Source organism: Anolis carolinensis, unplaced genomic scaffold, assembly GCF_035594765.1.
Source record: "Anolis carolinensis isolate JA03-04 unplaced genomic scaffold, rAnoCar3.1.pri scaffold_10, whole genome shotgun sequence".
NCBI lineage: Eukaryota > Metazoa > Chordata > Lepidosauria > Squamata > Dactyloidae > Anolis > Anolis carolinensis.
In genome coordinates this window covers 6,861,697-6,871,833 of record NW_026943821.1, presented here as the reverse complement: position 1 = coordinate 6,871,833, position 10,137 = coordinate 6,861,697, and the positions used below count along the sequence as shown (strand labels likewise).

The window sequence follows — 10,137 nt, the reverse complement described above, 5'->3', positions numbered from 1 at the left end:
AATATCACGATATATTGAAAACATTGACTACAAAATGCGTTGGATAATCCAGAATGTTGGATAAGCGAGTGTTGGATAAGTGAAACTCTACTGTATATAGTAAGTAAGTAAGTATAGAAATTACTTTTCCACTTCCAGCATGCCATGGAAGTTAAAGTGGTATCAAACCATGTTAAATCTGCAGTATAGATGCACCTAGGGCTGATCCTATTTGCCCACTTCCTATATAGAAGTTACTTTTCTCTTTAGCGAGGGCCACTCCCAGGATGCCATGGGAGTTAAAGAGGTATCAAACTGCGTTAAATTTGCGATGTAGATGCACCTAGGGTTAGTCCCATTTGCCCACTTCCTGTATAGAAGTTACTTTTCTGCTCCCAGGATGCCATGGAAGTTAAAGCGGTATTAAACCGCATTAAGTCTGCAGTATAGATGTACCTAGGGCTGATCCTATTTGCCCACTTCCTATATATATAGAAGTTACTTTTCTCTTTAGGGAGGGCCACTCCCAGGATGCCATGGGAGTTAAAGCGGTATCAAACTGCGTTAAATTTGCAGTGTAGATGCACCTAGGGGTAGTCTCATTTGCCCACTTCTATATATATAAAAGAGTGATGGCATCAGGGCAGTGGACAAAACAACAAAACTACAGGCCCCCCAACCTCGAAATTTGACAACACAACCCATCATCCACGCCTCTAGGTTGATACAACAAAAAGAAAAGAAAAATAAAGTCCTAATTAGAGGGAGAGCAGTAATTGTTTTTATCCAATTGCTGCCAGTTTAGAGGGCTAATCTCTGCCCACTTCGTTGCCTAGCAACCAAGGGACAGCCAGGTTTCAGTTAGGGGACAGGCAAGGTTAGGCCTCACTTAGGCTTCTTCCACAGATTATCTAATTTGCACTGGATTATATGGCAGTGTAGACTCAAGGCCCTTCCACACAGCTATATAACCCATTTATAATCTTATATTATCTGCTTTGCACTGGATTATCTTGACTCCACACTGCCATATAATCCACTTCAGTGTGCATTTTATACAACTGTGAAGAAGGGGCCTCATATAATCCAGTTCTAAGCAGATAATATAAGATGATCAATATACAGTAGAGTCTCACTTATCCAACATAAACAGGCCGGCAGGATAAGTAAATATATTGGATAATAAGAAGGGATTTAGGAAAAGCTGATTAAACATCAAATTAGGTAATCGTTATACAAATTAAGCACCAAAACATCATATTATACAACAAATTTGACAGAAAAGGTAGTTCCATGCGCAGTAATGCTATGTAGTAATTACAGTAGAGTCTCACTTATCCAACACTCGCTTATCCAACATTCTGGATTATCCAACGCATTTTTGTAGTCAATGTTTTCAATATATCGTGATATTTTGGTGCTAAATTCATAAATACAGTAATTACTACATAGCATTACTGCGTATTGAACTACTTTTTCTGCCAAATTTGTTGTCTAACATGATGTTTTGGTGTTTCATTTGTAAAATCATAACCTAATTTGATATCTAATAGGCTTTTCCTTAACGCCTCCTTATTATCCAACATATTTGGTTATCCAACATTTTGCCAGCCCACTTATGTTGGATAAGTGAGACTCTACTGTACTGTATTTACAAATTTACCAGTAAAATATCACAATGAATTTGAAACACTGACTACAAAAACATTGATTATGAAAAGGCAGACTGTGTTGGATAATCCAGAACATTGTATAAGCGAATGTTGGATAAGTGAGATTCTACTTTGATATGAAATAATTTCTAGGATAGAATAATGTAGAACAATATAATCTCTAAAACCAGGACAGTAATAAAGAAATAAAGAAAGTAAATAAAGCAAGGAAATTGGAAATTCCACAAAGGAAACAATCAGGGCCAGCTAACACCTCCCAAGAAAGGATTCTTCCAGAAAGGAAGCTGAGAAGGCAGTGAAGCACTATGTATTACCAAAGTCATTATTATTACTATCATTACTATCATTACTATTATTATTATTATTATTATTATTATTATTATTATTATTATTGTGTTGCGGTCAACCGTGAAAATGAATACAACCTGGCTCCAAGTATTCAAAAACACTAAAATCAGAATATATAAAAATTAATGTGGTATAATAAAACAGAACAATACAATCTCTAAAATCAGAACACTAAATAAAGAACAACACTCTGAAAATAGGGGAATTCCACACAGAAAACAATCAGGGCCAGCTAACACCGCCCAACAAAGGATTCCCATCATCAAAGTCTGGCCAATCCTCTGTTTTCTCAGGGCCACAGACAGTAGAAACATATAAAATATCGCAAACAACACCACTCTGAAAACAAGGTAATTCCAGACAGGAAACAATCAGGGCCAGCTAACACCTCCCAACAAAAAAATCACTCAGGGAGGAAACAGCTAGGCTTTAAATCTGCAAGGCCATTACATCCTAATCATTTTTCCTAATTGCAGCATTCATACTTGCCTCCAACAGACAAAAAAAACAAAACAATCAGAAATATTGTATATTCACAACCTTTAGGAAATAATATCCCCTGATGGCACAGCATGTTAAAGCGCTGAGCTGCTGAACTTCTGGACCGAAAGGCCGCAGGTTTGAATTGGGGGAACTGACAGAGCCCCCACTGTTAGCCCCAGCTTCTGCCAACCCAGAAGTTCAAAAACATGTAAATGTGAGTGCATCAATAGGTACTGCTCCGGTGGGAAGGTAACGCCGCTCCATGCAGTCATCCCACATGACCTTGGAGGAGTCTACGGACAACGACGGCTCTTCGGCTTAGAAATGGAGATGAGCACCAACCCCCAGAATCAGACATGACTGGACTTAACGTCAGGGGAAAACCTTTACCCTTTACCTTAACTACCACCAATTCCTCAATACTTTATTTCCCATACCACCAGACTTCGCCACAGCAACGCGTGGCCGGGCACAGCTAGTCCTATATAGAAGTTACTTTTCCGCTCCCAGGATGCCATGGAAGTTAAAGCGGTATCAAACTGCGTTATGTGTGCAGTGCAGATGCACCTAAGGCTAGTCCTATTTGCCAACTCCCAGAAAGGAAGGTCAGTTCTCCGCAAACCCTTCCAGTAATCACGTTTCGGCATATCAGGTCTGTGTGCCAAGTCTGGTCCAGATCCATTGGTGTTTGGGTTCACAATGCTCTCTGGATGTAGGTGAACTATAGCTCCCCCAAATCAAGGTGAATTTCTCTCAAAGACCTCCAGTATATTTTGCTGGTTATGTGAGTTCTGTGTGACAAGTTTGGTCCAATTCCATCTTTGGTGGAGTTCAGAGTGCTCATGGGTTGCAGGTGAACTATGCATCCCAGTACCTACATCTCCTAAATGTCCAGGCCAATTCCCCTCAAAACCCACCAGGATTCAAATATGGGCATATCGGGTATGCATGCCAGGTTTGGTCCAGACCCATTCTTGTTTGAGTTCATAGTGCACTCTGGATGTAGGTGAACTACAACTCCTATAAATCCCTCCAAAGACCTCCAGTGTTTTTTCTTGATCATGGGCTTTCTGTGTGCCAAGTGAGGCCTAGGTCCATTGCTGGTGGAGTTCAGAGTGCTCTTAGATTGCAGGTGAACTATACATCCCAGTCTCTACAACTCCTTTAAATCATGGTGAATTCTCTCCAATCTTCTCTAGTATGTTCAATTGCTGATCAATTCCTCTGCTTGTTGTGTGCCATAGGAAAGAATAGGAAAGGCTTAAGGGAGAGGCAGTGGGTGGGGTCATGCAAATTCCACTCCAGTGGAGAAAGCAGGAAACACTGGGATGTCTGTGGTGGAGGAAAAACAGAAATTCTAGGATGAAATTGCCTTCCCTTGGGTGGTGGGCAGGATGGTGTTTGTGGAGGACATTGGCAGGCTCTTGGACATGTTCATGGCGCTCACTATAATCTGCAATGTCATTGGAAAAAGGGCCTTTGGTGTCTCCTGAGTAGTGGGACCTATAGCGATTGGTGGATGTGGGAGCTTGTCTGTGTAAGTGGACATCCCAGCCACATATACATACATATTTTCACTTTTATTATGTGCGTAGATAGATTATTAATTGTTATATTATCCTGGCCTGGTTATAATGGATGGAATTCAATCTACACAAGACAGCCTGTCATTAACAGGACTGGGTTTTTAAATGTAGCAACATTTGAACTTCTTAATAGAATTTTAAGAAATTAGAAATTCCTTAAAGGTGGTGATGAGCTGGATCTACACTGCCATAATGGCATTTCAGAATGCTGATTAACTGCATTGAACTGGATTATAGGAGTCTACACTACCATATAATCCTGTTGAAATTGCATTCTGAAATGGCATTACATGGTATAGATTCAGCCTGAGTTAGCAGAAATGTCAATTGAATATTGGTGTTATTCATTTTGCTACCAGTAGAGGGAGCCCTATGCTAGGCGATTATGAATGGGGAGCAATAGCAAACTTGAAATACAATAGAGTCTCACTTATCCAACATAAACGGGCCGGCAGAATGTTGGATAATAAGGAGGGATTAAGGAAAAGCCTATTAAACATCAAATTAGATTATGATTTTACAAATTAAGCACCAAAACATCATGTCAGACAACAAATTTGACAGAAAAAGTAGTTCAATACGCAGTAATGCTATGTAATAATTACTGTATTTACGAATTTAGTACCAAAATACCATGATGTATTGAAAACATTGTCTACAAAAATGCGTTGGATAATCCAGAACGTTGGATAAGCGAGTGTTGGATAAGTGAGACTCTACTGTACTATACATTCAATTACTGATAATTTCGGGACCCTGGTGGTGGCACAGTGTGTAGAAGCGCTGAGCTGCTGAACTTGCAGACTAAAAGGGCGCAGGTTCAAATCCCAGGAGCGGAATGAGTGCCTGCTGTTAGCCCCAGCTCCTGCCAACCTAGCAGTTCGAAAACATGCAAATGTGAGTAGATCAATAGGTACCGCTCCAGTGGGAAGGTAACGGTGCTCCATGCAGTCATGCCAGCCACATGACCTTGGAGATGTCTATGGACAACGCCGGCTCTTAGGCTTAGAAATGGAGATGAGCACCAACCCCCAGAGTCGGTCACGACTGGACTTAACATCAGGGGAAAAACATCTTATCTTTTAGTTTATTTATCGTGTCAGAAGCCAATTGAGAATACAGTTATGATGTATATAAAAACCACTAAGAGTGTTAAAAAACTTATCATTATACTATATTTCCTTTGACCAGAAGCTAGCCACTTGGAGTGTTGTTGTAAGAAGATCCTCCATAGTGCATGTGGCAGGGCTCAGACTGCATTGTAGTAGGTGGTCTGTGGTTTGCTCTTTTCTACACTCGCATGTTGTGGACTCCACTTTGTGGCCCCATTTCTTAAGGTTGGCTCTGCATCTCGTGGTGCCAGGTCGCAGTCTGTTCAGCGCCTTCCAAGTTGCCCTGTCTTCTGTGTGCCCAGGAGGGAGTTTCTCATCCAGTATCAGCCAGTGATTGAGGTTCTGGGTTTTAACCTGCCACTTTTGGACTCTGGCTTGCTGATGTGTACCTGCAAGTATCTCTGTAGATCTTAAGAAGCAATTTCTTGATTTAAGGCGTTGACTTCCTGGCTGATATCTGAACAGAGGATGGGCTGGAGATGTCAGTGCCTAGGCCCTTTCAACCATTTCAAAGCTCCCTGCTTGGGCGGTGATGGCACAATAGTCAGCATAGATCTAGATCTCTGTCTCTTCTGGCAGTGACTGATCATTTGTGTAAATGTTGAACATGGATGGCGCGAGCACACTCCCCTGAGGCAAGCTGTTCTTCTGTTTTCGCCATTTGCTTCTCTGACCCTGGAACTCAACAAAAAAGCTCCTGTTTTGTAGCAGATTTTTGCGGTTTGTTAAAGACACCATTATGGATGGGTTTACTAGAAAAGTATGTGTAAGAAGCTGATTGGCTGAGCCTGCAAACAGCTAGGAATCTGATTGGTCAATTTCTCTGCCAAGAGCATCTTGGATGGAGGGCGATTAATAAGTAATTAAATGATGATGATGATGATGATGATGATGATGTTACTGGGGAACTGGTTTGAGCAGGTTTTACTTGAGAGTGAGTGTGTGTTGTAACTGCGCCTTCGGGGACTGTGAATGATAGTGGTGGGATCAGGAGAGGAAGGAAAAACCCTCGCGAGGAGGGCTCGTTGGAGGATTTGCACAGGTAGAGGATCAGGGAGGTTGATGGGGAATCCTTTGAGGAGGATTCAGATGTGGAGTCTGTGGAAGAAATGGATGCTGGGGAACAGGTGGTGACAGAGGATGTGGGCACTGACTGGGCACGGACACCGGAGATGCCTGGGGCGGAATCGGGGCCCATGGATACTGCTGACACTGGGGAAGCTTGGGTATCTTCAGAAGCAGACCTCACTTGGTCTGCTTGGAGGAGTGAGGATGGGACCACAGGTGTGGATGGAGCTGGGCGTGGGCAGGATTGTTGGGACTCTGATGAAGAATTTGAAATGCCTGACCCAAGGGCGTTAGCTGTGTGGAGTTCTGATTCAGATTAAGAAGTTTGAACACCTGCTTTTTGGGCGTTAGTGGTTTAGACGCCCAGGGAGACCTGGATAAATTGGGAATGGTTGGCCACTATGCTTTGTGTGTGGCAAGGTGTTGCTGGGCACCATTGGGACTCCTGTACGTGTTATTGAAGACTGGACTGGGACTTTGCTTCAGATGTAAATTAATCCGAATTATTCTGCAGCGGAGGCCTGGAACTGTGTGGGTTTTCCTGGACTGCACTGTTATTACTATTTTGCATTAGTTGCTGTTCGCCTTCGTTGTGTTGGCTCTCTGTGCCATCCCGTTTTGTGAACCTTAAATTGATGACTACAACCCCTGGACCTTGGACTGGAACTCGACTCTGCTTCTGCCTTCGCTCCTAAACGCTACTCGGCGTCGCTCTCTAATTTGTGTCAACCTACGGCTCTCGACTCCTGGCTTGCCTCCCGACCCTGTTGCTGCTATCTTTCCTGACCCTGGACTGACCTGAATTTAATCCGGATTATTTCCCTGAATGATCCGTTTTATTTGTTGATTCGCAATTTTGGCATAGTTTTTGTTTGAACTGCTTAACAACACTGAAAGTTAAGTGTTTTAAGCCTTTTTTAGGTTTGTGACTTGTTTTTTGGGCTATTTCTTGAATAAACTCTATTTTGCTCTCTAGTTGGCGTCTGACTCTTGACAGTGTGTGTATGCTAACTGGAAACAGTCAGGAGAGTAGATGTCTGTCAGCTCTCAGTGATCCTGTTATTTCTAAGGCACTGAGGCAATTTTATGGACATTAAAATGACTATTTATTCCAACTGTTCTCTGTAAGCAATCAGAGAGACTATTGTAGATATTATTGCTCTATTTAATCATTTTGAAGTCAGTAAAGTTCCTGTTACTTGTTCTACAAAGCTGAGGGGCACATCATTACCCTGCAGGGTGAGTTTGGTTCACAGGTGGACATAAGAGCTTCTATTTAATAGGCATGTCCGATCGATGAAAAAAATGTTTCAATTCTCATTTCTAAAGTAGGGGGCGCTGGCGCTTCGATATAGAAAGTATTTCCGATTTTTTCACCCAAAAATTTCGGATATTTCCGAAAATTCGTAATGATTCTAAATGCTTCTAAAATGGTGGATACGCATGCCTAATCTCCCCCCCCCCCAAAAAAAGCCCAGCCAAGGGGCTTTTATGGCAATCTTCCACGGGGACGCAGAGGACCCTAGCCTTCACCTTTGCGTCCATTGTGGAAGCTTCTGATTGGCCGGGGAGCGGCAGCCATGTTAGGCTGCGCTAAGCTCCCATTCAAGGTAGGTTGCAGAAACAAAAACATTTTTAAAAATATTTTTAAATATATATATTTTTAAAAAATTGGGGAAAAAATTAACGAAACATTAAGAGACAATTAGAGAATGGGCCAACAATGGTTCGAATTACATTGCTGGTTGCGCTGTGAGACAATGTCTCAGAATGCGTATCAAAAAGCGAGAACAATCTGAAATAAATCCGATATACGATTCAAAACGATTTTTTGGACATGTCTACTATTTAATATCAACTACAATCTTTAACACAGATTTCCTATGAAGCGGGTGAGGTGGCAATCCTTTGTGATATTATACATTTTTTTCAGGAGGAGGTGATCATTTACAGTATCATCAGCTGCTGGCAAGTCTATGAAGACAGCTCCTGTAATCTGCTGTCTTTCAAAACCATCTTCTGTGTGCTGTGTTATGTTCAGCACTTGTGATGTGCAGCTTTTCCCTTTCCTGAAACCAGCTTGCTGTGTAGTCATACAAAAAAAAACATACTATTTTTTCCATAATTCTCGCGCTGGGATGAGGATTATAGAATTAATGCAGTTGGGGAAAGAAAACAAAAGAAAAGGCCAAGGAAGAACTCTTGTATATCTATAATTTATTGATTCAAATAAACAAGAGTACAATTTGTGTTAAAACTCAACGTTTTATGTAGAGGCAGCAACTAAAAAAAAAAAAAAACAGAGATTAATGCTACTTTAAAAAACGATGATGTTCTTTACATTCATATTTTTCCCCTTTAAAATTACACCTTAAAAATCAAGCAAAGATTACAGTATTGTGTTATTTATGAGTATTTTTATTTTCAAAGACAGGTGGTTCCTGCAGGGTTTTGTTATCTAAAAGTCGAAAGCCAACGGGAGGGAACTGAAAGTAGACCGGCAGCTATGGGTTTCCTCCCCGTTTCGCAAGGGATGTCCATCTTCTCGGCCGAAAGTCCAGCCCGTCTCTCTTTAAAGTGCAAAGAGTCTGCAACCGAAAGGTGGGAATGCAGCGGAGGGGGGAGAAGGCCAATTCCCCCAATGAAAAGCCTATGAGAGAGGAAAATAGCATTGGTTTATTCGCCTAGGGAAACTATACAACACATCAAGGGAACCAAAGAGTTTTTATTTTCGTTTTATAATGGGATTTCAATGGGCAATTCATATTCCTAAATTAAGATGTGCTGGTACGGCTGTACCAGAAGCTCCAACTGTATTTTCTTTCTGCTAATGTTTGCAGTCATAGGGCAGGCCGCCTGTCCATCATCATTAAGTTTGGTTCCGCCCCTTGTTCAGGGCTCTGGGAGGGAAGGAGCCATTTTTAAGTCAGTCTCACTTAAGGAAGCTAAGCTATAGGACGTAGACCAGCTCGTCCCGTAGAAAAGCTTCATATCTCAAGAACATCTGGGGATATAGAACATCCGGGGATATAGAACATCCGAGGAATCAGAAACAGAAATTCCAGGGGAAAGGTCCCAAAGGTTCCTACTAAGAGCTCACAGCCCCTCAGCCTCACAGCTCCTGAGGGAAACAGCCCTAAAGTTTCCAAAGAAACCTCGGAGAGAGAACAGCACCACAGATCCACAAAACCCCAGCTGAAACATTTGCAAGCCTTGGTTGGTAGGTCCACTCGATACCCAGACGCATTTGGAATCGGTAGTGGGTCCCACATCAGCTAGGCCCATATAATAGACAGCCTGGGAGATGTTATAAGGGGGTTTTCTTTTTATAGAGAAAGCACAGTTATCCAAAGCCAATTGTCTGTCCCCTGGGGACAAGATTGAAAAGGCCAACAGTTTATTGTTATTTGACTCCTTGAAGATTTATTATTTGTTCAATAATAAAGACTTTGTTATCTCATTAAAGACTCAAAGGACTATCCTTTTCAGGAAAATCCTCAAGAACCTCTCTTTGAGGCGCCCTGGCTTCCCGCTGGGCATAAAGTATACGTCCTATACAAAGACAATAGCTACAGGCCCAGCGCGTGACAGAACAAAGATGAGCTACGGGAAACGACAACTCCCATCATTCTATAGCCTTGTGTGATGGTCTTAAACTGCATTAATTCTACAATGTAGAAGCACTTTAGGTATTTACTAAGACTTCCAGGCAATTCTGTGGTATAATTTTGATGGACCTTGACTATGGAGGCCGACCCAGCTAGCTTTAACTATGACTTTTCAATATAACATTCTATGTTTATGGGGTTTTCTAGCATTTGTCTCAAGTATTTTAATATGTGTATATTTTAATACAGGCTTTTATGGTTCCATTTTAACTATGTTTTA

The 10,137-nt window shown here is 41.7% G+C and overlaps 1 protein-coding gene across 1 annotated transcript in view; it reads right to left on the bottom strand.

Moving 5' to 3' along the window:
* Positions 1–8,449: 8,449 nt before the first annotated feature.
* LOC100562657 (SPARC-related modular calcium-binding protein 1) overlaps positions 8,450–10,137 on the bottom strand; it is a 58,277-nt gene continuing 56,589 nt past the window's right edge. The window contains exon 12 of the mRNA XM_008123634.3: positions 8,450–8,899. The gene's annotated coding sequence lies outside the window, so the exon portion shown is untranslated. The remainder of the gene's footprint in view (positions 8,900–10,137) is intronic.